Genomic DNA, 13792 nt, shown 5'->3' on the forward strand with positions numbered 1-13792 from the left:
AATTATTTTATTTTAAGACCGATTATTTTCATGTTTAAAAAAGAAAAGACAAAACTATAAACATCCAACAGAAAGAATACTGTTAAGTGCAAGTACCTAATTATAAACTGACCAAAAGAGCTAATTCAGCACCACTCTGAGGGATAAATACCCTCTTGGTCTGTTGCTCCACCTGACCAACACCAGTGGATTTCTTGAAGACTCGTCAGTATGTGGGTGCCAGCCACGGCAGAAGACCAGCATTGGGTCCAGCCCCCTGGGGCTCTAGTTCACAGCAGGCAGCCAGATCCAGAGGTGACCTCCCCCTCACACAGCCTCTGCTTGTATGGGGTCACAGGCAATGTGGGCAAGAGGAATGGCCACCCTTATTTTGTCTTTGGGCCTGAAACAGCTTTAAAACTCCTGCCTTCCTTGGTACAGCAGCCACCCGACTTGGGGTCTGAGCATCTGCCCCTTACCTGGACAGGGCATGATGGGCAGGGTGCTCTGCTGGAGGGGAAGAGGAGGGGAAGAAGGCTGCTTGCCCCTTCCTGGGCACAGCCCAGGACTGTCATAGCAGCACACCTTGCCTGAGCTCCCCATGCTAAAGCTGTGCTTCCTTTCTTAAGGGCACGGGTTTAAATATTTGCTTGCTACATATTGGTAGTCAAATCAAAGGTCATCAGCAAGTCATTTATGGAGCTCCCTTCTGCTGAGACCTGCCCCAGTGCAGCTGCCATCACTCTTTGTCAAGCAAGTTTTCAAGATACAGTATATCCTGGGTGCCTGTGATAGAGGGCAAACGAGACACCAGGACTGAGTAAATCTCATTACAATTACCAGCCTGAAATTTCCTGCCCACCACCACCCCCATGATGGGCCATGTGCTGGCAGCAGGAGAGGGAGGAGGACAACTCGGACACCCTGCCCTGGCTTCTGCACTACTTCGGAGGGGCTTGGGAGAAGCTTACACTTCTGCCCTTGGAAACCCCCTTCAGTAATTATTAATTTACTCAAGTCATAATGCCAAATCATACAGAATCATAGAATGGTTTGGGTTGGGAGGGACCTTAAAAATCATCTCGTTCAAAACCCCTGCCATGGGCAGGGACACCTTCCACTCAAACAGGTTGCTTCAAGTGCCATCCAGTCTCACCTTGAATGCTTCCATGGACGGGGCATCCACATCATCTCTGGGCAAACCTGTCCCAGTGTCTCAGCACCCTCACAGTAAAGGATTTCTTCCTGATATCTAATCCAAAACATACCCTTTTTCATTTAAAAGCCATTCCCCTTTGTTCTGTCACTACAAGTGCTTGTAAAAAGTCCCTTTCTAGTTCTCTTGTAGCCCCCTTTAGGTACTGGAAGGCTGCTATAAGGTCTCACTGGAGCCTTTTTTTCCTCCATGATGAACAGCCCCAGCATCCTGTCTCCATTGGAGGGGCGCTCCTGCCCTCAGATCATCTTCAAGGCCCTCCCTTGGACTGGCTCCAGCAGGTTCATATCCCCATTCTTATGCCGGGGCCCCTGAGCTGGATGCAGTACCTCATATGGGGTCTCACCAGAGTGGAGCAGGGGGGAAGAATCACCTCCCTCAACCTGCTGGCCACGCTGCTTTGGATGCAGCCCAGGATGCAGTTGGCATTGGGGGCTGTGAGTGCACATTGCCAGATCACCTTGAGCTTCTTGTCCACCAATGGCCCCAGGTCCTTCTCCTCAGGGCTCCTCTCAATCCACTCTCCACCCAGCCTGTGTTTGTGCTCAGGGTTCTGTGTGTGTGAGCTGTTGCTGGCAAATGTTAGACCGTAAGAATGGAAGTTTGCAGAAAGAGGATGCCAGAGGACAGATGTGCTGTGATCAAAGGCTCTATGGACACCGGGCCTGTGAGAAGCGACACGAAGAAGGCAGGCTTTGAAACATCACGTGGGGTCTGGCTGAACTACGTACGCCCTGTTAGAGAAAACCCCACCCCTGAGGGATATTTGGCTGTCCCAGTTCTTAATCGGGGACCAAGAGGGAGTTGTGAGGAACCTCTGCAGTTGCTTTACAGGATTCCTGGGGTCCCCAAGTCGGGGGAAACTGTCACCAAAAGTATCTACTCTCATTTGGATTTATCCGAATCATTTGGATTTGAAAACAGACACTTAATCATGTTCTTTCAAAGCCTTGCTGATTTATAAACCTGATCAAAAAAAGACATTATAAAGTTTCAGATCAGAAATTAATTCTATTCTTCCCATTCTCACAGCACCCCAAATAACAGATTAGTTTTTTGCCCCCCCCCATTCAGCAAGAAATGCAAAATAAAGAAATAGAGACTCCTTTCATAGCCAAATGTATCTTCAGTTTTTGAAGAAGGTTTCTTCAGGTATTAGGACGGGATGCCCAAATTCAACCCCAAAACGCAAAGCAGAGTTAATATAACACATCCTCATGATTGTTTCACACCACTGACTGGTCAAGTTTGTTAATCTGTGCAAAGTACTGATTACTGTTGCCTACGTTAATCAGCATATTTATTAAATAGTATTAAGTGCTAATCACATTCTTACTATGTTACAACAAATGCACTGGGATCACAAGGGCATTTTTAGTGCTGTTAAGGGAAATAAAATTAATTTCCTGATCCCACCCGTTCCTGTGAATTTTGCATGTTACCTGTTTGAGCTCCACCCTCACTAGTGGCAAGAGGCAGCATATGAGAATTTTAGGTGTCATCTCATCAAACTCTGACTCAGACTAGTCTGTCCAAAACTGCAGGCACGAGAAACTTACTTTGAGCCTCAGGTGACTTGTGTGGGGCAGTCAATCCGTACTGTTGGGAGGCTGTTTCTTCAGATGAACTGGCTATGTTGAAAACAGTTCCCTTGGCGTGTACCACCAAACCAGCTGGCTCTCAGGAATGATAGTACTTCATACTCTTGGGTTTGTTGTTGAAAAACTATATTTGGGAAAAATCTTCGGTTGAAGGGGTGAAGATATTTGTAAGGACTCCGCAGTTTTTAACAAGGCTTACCCAATGAAGTTTAAGATGTCAGATCTTCTTGTAGAAGGTGGGCTGTCCTTCATCTCCTAGAGGCTGTCCTTCCTCAGATGAAATACCCAGCCACCACTGTGGATGTCGCCACCAGCCTCAAGAAGAGATCTCTGTTCAGCACCAGCAGAGTCAATGGTGCTTTTGCTGTCCCAGCCACTGGGTTTTCCTCTGAGGGACAGAGGAAGCTTTCTTGCAATACCACGAGTATTAGAGATTTCCTAAAGGATCTGCCCCTCCAGAGACCAGGACTAAAGAGACTGAAGGATACAGAATGACTGTTTGGGTAGTCAGAATAAAAAGAGAAAATCAGTTCTAAAGAGAAGCAAACCCCACATTACCTGTCTGGAGGTAGAAAAGTAAATCTAAGACTGCCACATGATTTCTGGTGACATAACCAGTTACAGAGTTAACACAGTAATATAATAAGTAAACAGTCTTGCTTAATATTGTCTTGCATGGAAGGTCTGCACCTCTTTTAGTGCTGATAAAGCCCAGTCAGTCTTTAATGAGGAAAGACAACATTATTATTATTATTATTATTATTATTTCCAGTTTCTAAGTCAGCCCTGAAAAGAGTTCTAAGAGTGGCTCCTGGTTTGAGGGTGTCTGGTATGTATCTCCTTGCATTTCACTGCTGCTGTGTGCTGGTCTCATCTTGATTGTGGCATTTCTGAATAGTGAAGCTGGATGGCTCCAGCCTGCAGCACCCTCTCAAAGTCAGTGCCTGCTTTTGTCTATAGTCAGTCACACTCCCCCCCTACCGCCTCCTAAGGTGATAAAGGCAAAAGGCCGCCTCTCTCAGGCTTTCACTGTCACAGTTTTCTCCTAGCAGTCTCCGAAGGCACTGTCTCCTGAGCTGACTGTGGGGGACCTTCCCCTCTGAAGTAATTTCTACGTGTGTCATTCCCCTTCTGCACACTTTCTTGCACTGCTCCCATGAAGGAGTGGACCTCATGGTCTGCATGTATAACGCTGCTGGAGGGCAGGCAGGCAGAGCTGACTGGAGTCAGGGCATGATGGGGAGTTAAAGCAGGGGAGTAATATGATATGTGGAGGGAGCAGCAGCTTCTTCCTTGTCAGCGTTGCTGAATGTGGGGTAAACACTGTGGGCTGTGTGCTAGAGAAGAGCTACACCACCCCAGCAGGCTGCCTTGCCACCCTCACGGCTGCCTCCATCCAGCCCTGGTGAGGATCTGGAACCATGCAAGCTCCATTCATTTCCCATGAAACCCAGAATTGCATCCCTTCACACATTCCTTCCACAAGCCATGGAGAGAGGAGATGCAATCCACAGAAGGGAGATGGGGTTCAGATGTCCCATTGTCGTGCAGCCACTGCAGGTGGTGGCAGGCCCCCGTTGCCTTCTTCTGCTGTCACTGAGAACATCAAGGCTTTCTGACTTTAACAGCCTTCTTTTCCCAAGAGTTCGTGACACTCTGTCTTATGCTGAGGCCTTCAGAAGCACTCATTTCCTTGTTTGTTCTGCCCTTCTGCTGTAGAGCAAGCAGCCATCCTACCACCGGAGAGACAGGCTTGCTCAGGAACAGAGAGGTTCTTGTGTCCTCCAGGAGCTGTTGGGAACTCACATAACCTGCTGCATGTGCCAGGGCAAGGGAGCCATGACTCCAAAAAGGTTTTCAAGACTGCAGTCAATGTCCCTTGGCCATAGATAGTCAAGAATGAGAAACACTGCCTGCCCTGGCAGTGCAGAACCCACTACCATCACCACCCAGGGACATTGCTGTCAATACAAACCAGGGACAAGAGCATCTCCTCGGAACCACACTGAGCATTGTCTGGAGTGAAAACCAGGCATACATGATCAGCTGAGCACCCTGAGACAGCTGGCTTTCATTTTAGAGCCCTGGTGACATTTCCCACTTAAAAGATGAAGTAAATGGATACAGGTTGAATAAAGGTGTCTTCTTTCAATACTCACGCTGCTTTAGCCTGTGACATCCACCAAGAGGTTTGGCTGCTTCATCCAACGGGAGACCAGGGAACACCCACACATATGGAGATGAACATACAGTCTGGTATCCAAGACAAATTCCTGGAATGTCTCTGAGTTCCCCGTAAAAGAACAGCTAACATAAATGTTTGTGCTCATTTAACAGGAACTCCTGTTAGAGACAAAGCTGAAAGACCCATGACACAAATTCATACCAATTGCACCAAGATTCATGGTACTCACCCAGACTCTGAAGCCCACCAAAATACTTGGTTTGATGTGTCAGTGTTTTGAAGTCTGTTGTTTAAATTCATGGGCAGTTCTCAACAGAGCAAAATCGTACTTTTTTTTTCTTTTCTGATTGTAAAGTAAATGTAAACAGAGGTGTGTTCATAGATCCTCCTGGGAGACAGAGGAAGGGATGGCCTGGGTGGGGAAGGTATGATACAGATCAGCACATAAAATTCTTATTCCACCTTTGCAAGTACATTTCAACCCTGACAACTCTAGACCAATATCCTCACTCAGCTCTGCCAGTGTATTCCAGTGCTGCCTTTCCACGTAGTCTGCTGTGCACTGTCTGCTTCCGTTTCTCATTTCCCCACTATTCAGGCTTCATTTTCTTTTTTTTCAATTACTAAAACTTTTCCTGCTTCTACACTTGCCATCTCATACCTCTCTCCTTCCACCTTTTGTCCCAACCAACCACTTTCACCTACAACATCATAAATAGCTTGGAGACTCACGTTGGTAACTATCTCCAGCCTCAGGTAGCAACAGACACAGGAAAGTGCTTTTTTTATTGAAGGCTTCCATTCATAACAGCACTTGGTCCTATTTGCATCAGGGAGCACTTGGGAGTTCTGAATCTTCCACTTTTAAGAAGCAGGGCAATTAGAGTCTTCCTGAAGAAAAGAGGATGTATGTTGCAGTACCTCTGCTCCATTATTCAGATTGCTAAATTAGGATGCATCAAGTGTACAGGCTAATGTCTCCCATGTTTGACATCTGAAGACATAAAGAGAAAGCCAATAATGCGCTAAGTTTTAGGTGGTGTTGCTACTCCTACATGAAATGTGAAATCACCCCCTGAAGATACTACCATGATGATTCACTATCATCTTTCCTGTAGCCCTCCTGAAGGTTGGCCACGAGCTCAAGGGTACTGCTACAGGCTTAATAGAAGAAACATTAGAGAGCAAAGGTTTAGCTGCTGTCTTTTCTTGACATCAACCAGTGCTGCATATGGCTAGTGAAACCATGACAGCAAGATTTTAAGCATTCCTGGAATCTCTGTGCTGTTCATCAGACCCACACAGAGACACACAATTAAGCTTACATTAATGAAAGTACCCTAGAAACTCCTCTTCACTATTTCCACAATCACAGTCTGAGTTACCAAGCCCAATTCAAATACTGTCCCTTACACTGTTGACATCCTTCCACAGGTCCTTCAAAACCTCTTTCTTTTCTATATATACACATCTGCACCAACACTCATATTCACTACTGCTACCTTGTTTTGTTACGTGACTCACCGCCTCTGCTGCTGCGGAAATTAGTTCCATATTGGGTATATTAAAAGGTTTGGGAAAAAAAAAAAGACAAGGAAAAAACATCAGGACAGTGAAAAGAGCTCCACCCTCCAGGAAGAAGAGAGGAGACAGATCTGCAATTTGTTCTGCTGCTACACAATGCTCTGGGCTGGTCACTGTGGTCACCTAGTAGGTTTGTGGGTTTTTCCTCTCTGGCCAGCCCCTAGCTGAGGGCATGCTGCCTGTATTACATCTCCTCTTCAGGCTTTGTGCTTGTAGTGGGTAAATGACCACATTTGCAGTCCCAGTGCAAGTCCTCTCCTCCCTTACATGACAAGAGTTTATCGGATCCAGGCCCGTACCTTTGCACCCAAGGGCAGGTTTGGTGAGGGCTACATGCTGCTGTGCTCTGAATGAGGAACTTAGTGACTTGTGCCTTGAGACACAGCAAGGAACTGCCAACACAGGAAGCCCCCTTGGAGCTCCCTGAAGCTCATGAAATGTCCTCAATTCTCAGTAAAGCTGCCTCTTTTATATTCAGCAAATAATCCAGGTGAGGCATTTTGATTATGATTTCATGTAGTCTTTTGCTTACAGGTATAGGAAATTTTCAACCTTTACCTTGCTCTCTTGCCTGTTTCTCATACCAGACATAGTACTTACAGAGAATTTAAGACTTTACTGAACAACACAGTGTATTTATAATTTTAACTGCTAATGTATGATTAGAATGCTGTTGGTTGTGAGGTGGTAGAATGAGATAACAGGCTGTGCCTGATGAAATGTCTTATCACTTCATGGATGCCAGTCATCACTTGGGAGTTCAGGAGTTCACCCAGTTCCCAGCACACCAAGAAACTGCCTGCAATAATAATGTTTGAATAGTTAGCAGAAAAAAGATCTGCAATGATAAAGTGTATAAATTAATGTAGGGTGTCTGGCCTTCTAGGCTGGGCAGCAAAGAGTAGGTCAGTTCCGGAGAGCCCTAGTTAAAATGGCTATGTTCTACTTCAGTGCATTTTCTCACAGTCAAGACACCCTTCCCACTTTACTCCATTGTATGTCTGGAACTTGTGTATTTTGTCTCTTTTTACACCTTGTTCCTATCCATATATACCCCACTGGACATCAAGTCCCTGATCTCTACCGCTGTCATATTTGCACAGTAAGCAGCATCCATCTCTGCCTGAAGGCATTCTTGTCATTCTGAACAGCTGATATGTGTTGCAATCAGCTCCTGAACTTTCTGACACGAGAATTATTGAAGGTTTCAGGATCTTCATAAGTGAAGCTATATTGGACACTCAATCCATAGTGATAACTTGGGACACATGAGAAGAAGAGGCTTCTCTTTTCTCCAGGCAGAAGAATGAGTGTGAACACTAGTAAAACTTGTGCCACGTCTTTGCCTACTCACAGGTTCTCTCTGGCTTCTGCCTGGAAATTAGCTCAGAGGCAACTCCATTGATATTTACTCCTACTTCTGTTGGATTGGGCATACAGATATTTATTGGTTCTCAAATTCCTCTGTTGGGCAGGCAGCATATTACAGTACGACAAGAGCTCCTGACATGGGCATTTTTGTGGGGACTTTCTGCCCATCTTGCCAACCTGTCGAGGTCTGCACAGCCCTCTGGGGTATTGGCCACTCCTCCCAGCTTTGTGTCATCAGTGAACTTGCTGAGGAGGCCTCTGCCCCTTCACCCAAGTCACTGATGGAAAAGTTAAACAATACTAGGCCCAGTATTGAACCTTGGGGGAAACCTCTAGGGACCTCCAATTAGACCCTGTGCCACTGATTACGACCCTCTGGGATCTGCTGTTCAGCCAGTTCTCCATCCACCTCCCTGTGCCCTCATCCAGTCCACACTTCCTGAGTTTGCCTATGAGGATGCTGTGAGAGACAGTATCAAAAGCCTTGCTGAAGTGGAGGTGGACAATATCCACTGCTGTCCCCTCACCCACCCAGGTAATTGCTTCATTGTAGAACACAATTGGGTTGGTCAAGCGTGATTTACCTTTAGTGAATCCATGCTGACTACTCCCGATCTTCTTCTCACCATGTGAATAGAGATGTCTCCAGAGCGAGGCGCTCCATTACCTTGCCAGGGACTGAGGCAAGGCTGACTGGTCAGTTGGTTCCTTGGCTTTATGTACTTCAGTACAAGGATTCTGTCTATTTGCCAATTTCTACTATTACTTTAGAAATACAGCTTATTGTAGGGTTTTTTCTTCAAACAGAATTCCATCAAGCTCTGCTGGACTGAGTGACACAAGCAGTCTAATTCTTGGAGTAACTTATCCAGAAAATGTTACTTGTTTTGTTTCCAAAACATTACATTTTTCCGCAGTTTTGCTAGAGAGAAGCCAAAATCACATGCATGCTCTTCCAGTAGCAATTGTTTTGTCTGTAGATCTACTGAGGGCATCCCTTGCCACTTGTTTAGCAAGTTTAACTGTAAATAAATACATCCATCAATCAAAACATATTTCTCAGTAATCACTATATTCCCTGATAGTTTAACCTTTCTATTTTCCTTGGCATTGCAGTTTGGCTTTCCCTGGCAGAACGATAGTTAGGCCACTGTTTCGTTTAAATTTGGCTTGGCAAGTTTGCTATCCTCTCTTGCACAGCGCTGAGCACGTCTTCACACATTCCAACCACTGCCAAATTATGTGTTTGGTGCTTTGTTTACTGTTCATAGAGAGTATTTTTTCTGAGACTACTGCCGAATTAATTTTTGCTTATCAGCTTATGTTAATGCCAGATATGACCAAAATATTGTTTTCTGAGTCACATCTTATTTTCTTTGAAAGAAAATATTTCTTTCCTTTTCTTTTCTGCAGACCTTTTCTGGCTACAATTATTGTACTTGGCTAGTATAAGAAAATTTCTGAATTTGCATTTCATACTACCTACATGTGGTGAGAAGTGCCAAGACTGATATTTTGCCCATGGCTGTAATTGTGTACTTGTGTGTTTACTTTAACTTGTATATTCAAGGCTCTGTTGTGCTATTTGCTCACTTATCTCTGTACCATCATACCGAGCTTTAACTGGAAGCCTGATATTAACATGCTTTGTGAAAAAGTAGGGATTGGAAGTGTTCAACTGGCTGACACTTTCCCTTCATCTAATATTTTTGTAAGTCTTCATAGGATAATGCCTTAGACAAAGTAAATTTGTCAACCTTGAAGCAGTCTGACAATCTACAAAGCAATGTAATCCTAGAGATTAAATGTGTTGATGCAGTGATCTCTGGGGAGACAGTTCTCTTACTAAGATTTTCTTTGTCTCAAAAACAAAGAAAACCTCAAAGCAAAGCAAACCCCATGAACTGAAAACCACAACATAGTTTCAAAACAAATTCCCTATACCGCAGAGTCGAGGCAAGCAACAAAGGCCGAAAGCTTCTCCTTAATTTTTCTATAAAATGTAGGGCAGTATGTTGAAACAAAATTACCATCTAACACTAAAATCTTGAAATTTTATTTAAAACCCTTAAGTGTGTGATCTGGTTATACCAGAATTGAACTCACAGCATTTCCTTCTAAGTTTTTAATATGAGACCTACTACATCAGCGTCATAGACCCAAAGTGCCCACCACTTTGTGGCATTGAGATGCTAGAAACTCTCTTCAAATTTGATTATTTCCAGTTGGACCAGCTCTTCTCTCTGTGGGCTTACCTGCTCATGATTTTAATGTTCTCCTCTTGTTTGTTAAATTTTGTCACTATGAGAAGATTTGTGCATCTTTTGATAACAGAGCTGGAAACAGTTCAAAGGACTCATCTGAGAGAAGTCAGTCACACATTAGAAAGAATTTTCATTAAAAAATAAAGATACAGAGAACAAAGGGGAGCTCAAGAATGAAGCACACACTGACTTCAGATAGGGCAGAATCTACTGTTAGAACATTATGATGAGAAGCAAGTTATTTCCTATTTGAAAGAAAAATCTGTCTTAGAAATTTATGACAATGAAGAGGAATGTCTAACAAAGACATCTTGCTTAACAAACGTAATATTCAGTCACAAAATTCCAAAGTAAATTCCAAAGAAGTTTGTGGGGAAACTGCTGATGAGTACTCCTGTGTGAACAAGCTCAAGAAGAATACTATCTCAGAACACGTATGACTGCTTCACTAATATGAAGCTGTTTGCTCTCCTGCAAGGGCAGAAGGAATATCAGCTTCATTATTTACAGTTCAGACTTATTTTCCAAATTTTACTTTTGTCTAGTTCTGCATCACCTCTAATTTCTGATGCTTTCCTTTGATCACTTTCATTTCAGCCTGACTCAGCATAACAAACATCAAAAAGACATCTCACTGCATATCAAACATCTGCCCTTATTCTGCTATTTATGACAAATTTTTAATGTAACTCCCTATGAACTACTCCAGCAATGCCTAAAAAACAGCAGTTCCGGGCTACAAATAATGTGTGGTCTCATTTCAGCCCTACAGGAAATGCCATAAATGAGACAAGAATATGGTGAGATGTATCCTGTAGAGTCAAACGGAGGTTCTTCATTACACCAAGTGACAGACTTTCTTAGAATGCTGCACCAAGGTTCCAAACAGTTACATATCAGTTACTGGGAATTTTACAGACCAGATCTGCATGACATCACTCAAATGTCTGCAGGATTTCAAGGCTAGTCTTTTGCTTGTTCTAAATCCAGGAGAGCAAACCCCAGTGCATTTCTTTCACGTTTCACAAAATCACCTAAAAAAGTCTTGATACCTAGTACCTCTCATTCATCGTATAACAGTGACATCAGTGATTAAAAAAGAAGGGTAAGAAAACCATGAACTGTCATCTAGACAAATGATTATTCTGCTTGGAACATCTTAGTAAGCACTCAGATGGCAATGGCACCTTCAATAGAGGCATTAACAGTGTCCCGTCCTCCACAAAGTTCCTTTACAAGAAACAAAACCAGTATTTCATCATCTCTGGCTTGAACTGGCTAATAAATTCTGAACAGGAAGGAAGGACAACAATCATAGTGCCATGGTTTAGAAACCACTACACATAAATACATAGACATCCTAGTTTCCTCAGGTTTGTCTCACTGAGAAACCAGATTAAGCAAGCCCCAAACTAAACACATCTTGAACAAATACAACAAACTAAAATTTTAGGAAACACCTATATAAGTGACTTTTTGGAACGCATCCTGAGCCAGTGTCTCAGGTAAAATAAGTAATTGAATCATTGCCAAATTTCACAACACTCATTTGAGGGTCCATGTTCAATTAGCAGTTTTGGTATTTGTATTTCGCAAATAATTCTGTGACAGAATAAATAAAGTCCCTCAGAAATGGTGTCTCTTGGTAACACTCAGTAGATGAGCTCTTGGGTAGGTGATGCATTTTCCTGAAGATAGCTTGGATGAGGAACAATGTAGGGCTGAAAGGACAAATAATCATCCAGCCAGAACCAAGCACGCCAAGACTGAGATGGCTTTTTCTGTCCCTCAGCTTAGTTCTCCTTTACTACAGACTAAGCTGGTTACCTCCTGTCCTCTCACCAGTGGATGTGGACAACTCCCAGCAATTGAAACTCTGTATCAATTTCCTTTGTTAAAAAAAATCACCTGGCCCACCCAAAGAGTCCTTCCTTCAACATAATGGCTCTGTCACTCCCTATCTTGTAGGTTATGGTTTCTAAAAGTTCTAGAGGTGATGTTCACTCCTCTTGGGATACCCCCAGCTGACTTACAGCTTCAACACACACCAGCTAAGGCTGAACGTGGTCAAGTGAAGAACAATTATTTCCTGCATCTTTTATACGTATCCCAATTTACTATGCCCCAGAATAGGAAACCTACAGAAAACATTATTTTTGTCTGAAATTCAACTTTCTGAATCTTCATTTTCAATTACTTTCTTTGTCCACTTACTTCTCACTGCTTCAGCTGACCCTCATAATTTTTCATTAAGTTGGGCGCTTGAAATCCACGACATCTTTGTTGGAAATATTCCTTTCCAGTAAGAAGACAAAGGTGACTCCCATAATTTCTAGAAACTCTACCAGTTAATCTAAAAATGACTGGCAACAGGAAAAACCCAAGCTAAACATATGATACAGCCTCTGAAAACAGGGGAAAAAAATTCCACATGTACTGTCTTTATCTGTAGACCAGAATCTTTGTATTATGTATGACACCACCATGGCAGTTTTCTGTAGTGCTCCATCAGCTGATCTCTGGTTCCTTGACAGCCTGTTTGAACAGCAACAATGTCCATGGATCAAGAAGCTAAAGGCTCCCTACTGGCATCTCCTGGGGTAAAGATGACCCAGAGCAGGGAGCGTAACAGAAGTAGAGAGCCTGGACTGTACAATGCAAATCTTTTACTGCAAATTAAGCTCTTATTTCTCATTGTGTAAACACTGGATGCAGAGAGTTTAAACTGTAAAATGAGCACCTGGCAGGCAGAGCCAACAGCATTCAGGCCATGTTAAATTGAGTGCCAGTGGCTGTAGTTGCATGCCCCAACACGTCCCTCTGCCTCACATTTCCAATTAGCTGGTTTTAGGCTTCCAGACGCACCCAGATGGTTGTGGAATAGGGATGTGGACAAATTTAAGGTCCTCCAAGGATGGCCCAAAGTGCCTCTGAAGTGAGTAACTAGTTCATATATTGTGGTGAAAGAGAGAGAACAAAGAGGGGAGAATCAGTGAGGGGAGATTCGGGAGCTGGGAGAAGGAAGCAAGGAGACACAGAATGGCAGTAACAAGTTTGCCACCCGGATGATGCCACTCCTGTCAGTTCACAAAGGCGGCTGAAGGTAAAGCACACTTATCTCCTGCAGAACAGGTTTGGCTTCCTCTGCCCATAATGCTGCACACTTCCTTGTGCTCCCGGCAGAGGACAGCCCTGGCTGCTGCAGCCTCCCCTTCAAGCCCCACGACGCAGAGGAAATCCCAGAGCGTGTTCATGCTGTCCCTCACACCACTGATAGAGCTGTCCCAGCGCTGCTCCCGCGCAGGTCTGCGGTGGCTCAAGCAGAATGGTGAAGCTGCTCCAGAGCCTGGGACGCACTCTCCAGGGCTGCTCACTTCCCACTGCAGCCTGAGCCAGCTCAGCAGCTTCTCCTGCCTCGCCTCCCCGTTCTGCACTGGGACACTGGGGTGCCTCTGCCAGCACCATCCTGCTACTGACACCACTTGCGACATCCTCATCATTTGTGGATGGGTAACCACCTTCCAGAACTCCAAGACCTTTAGTGAACCCAACCAGTCCCAGCACTGGGCAGAAACCGTGGTTTTGCACCACT

This window comes from Corvus moneduloides, chromosome 2 (genome assembly GCF_009650955.1).
Source record: "Corvus moneduloides isolate bCorMon1 chromosome 2, bCorMon1.pri, whole genome shotgun sequence".
Lineage (NCBI taxonomy): Eukaryota > Metazoa > Chordata > Aves > Passeriformes > Corvidae > Corvus > Corvus moneduloides.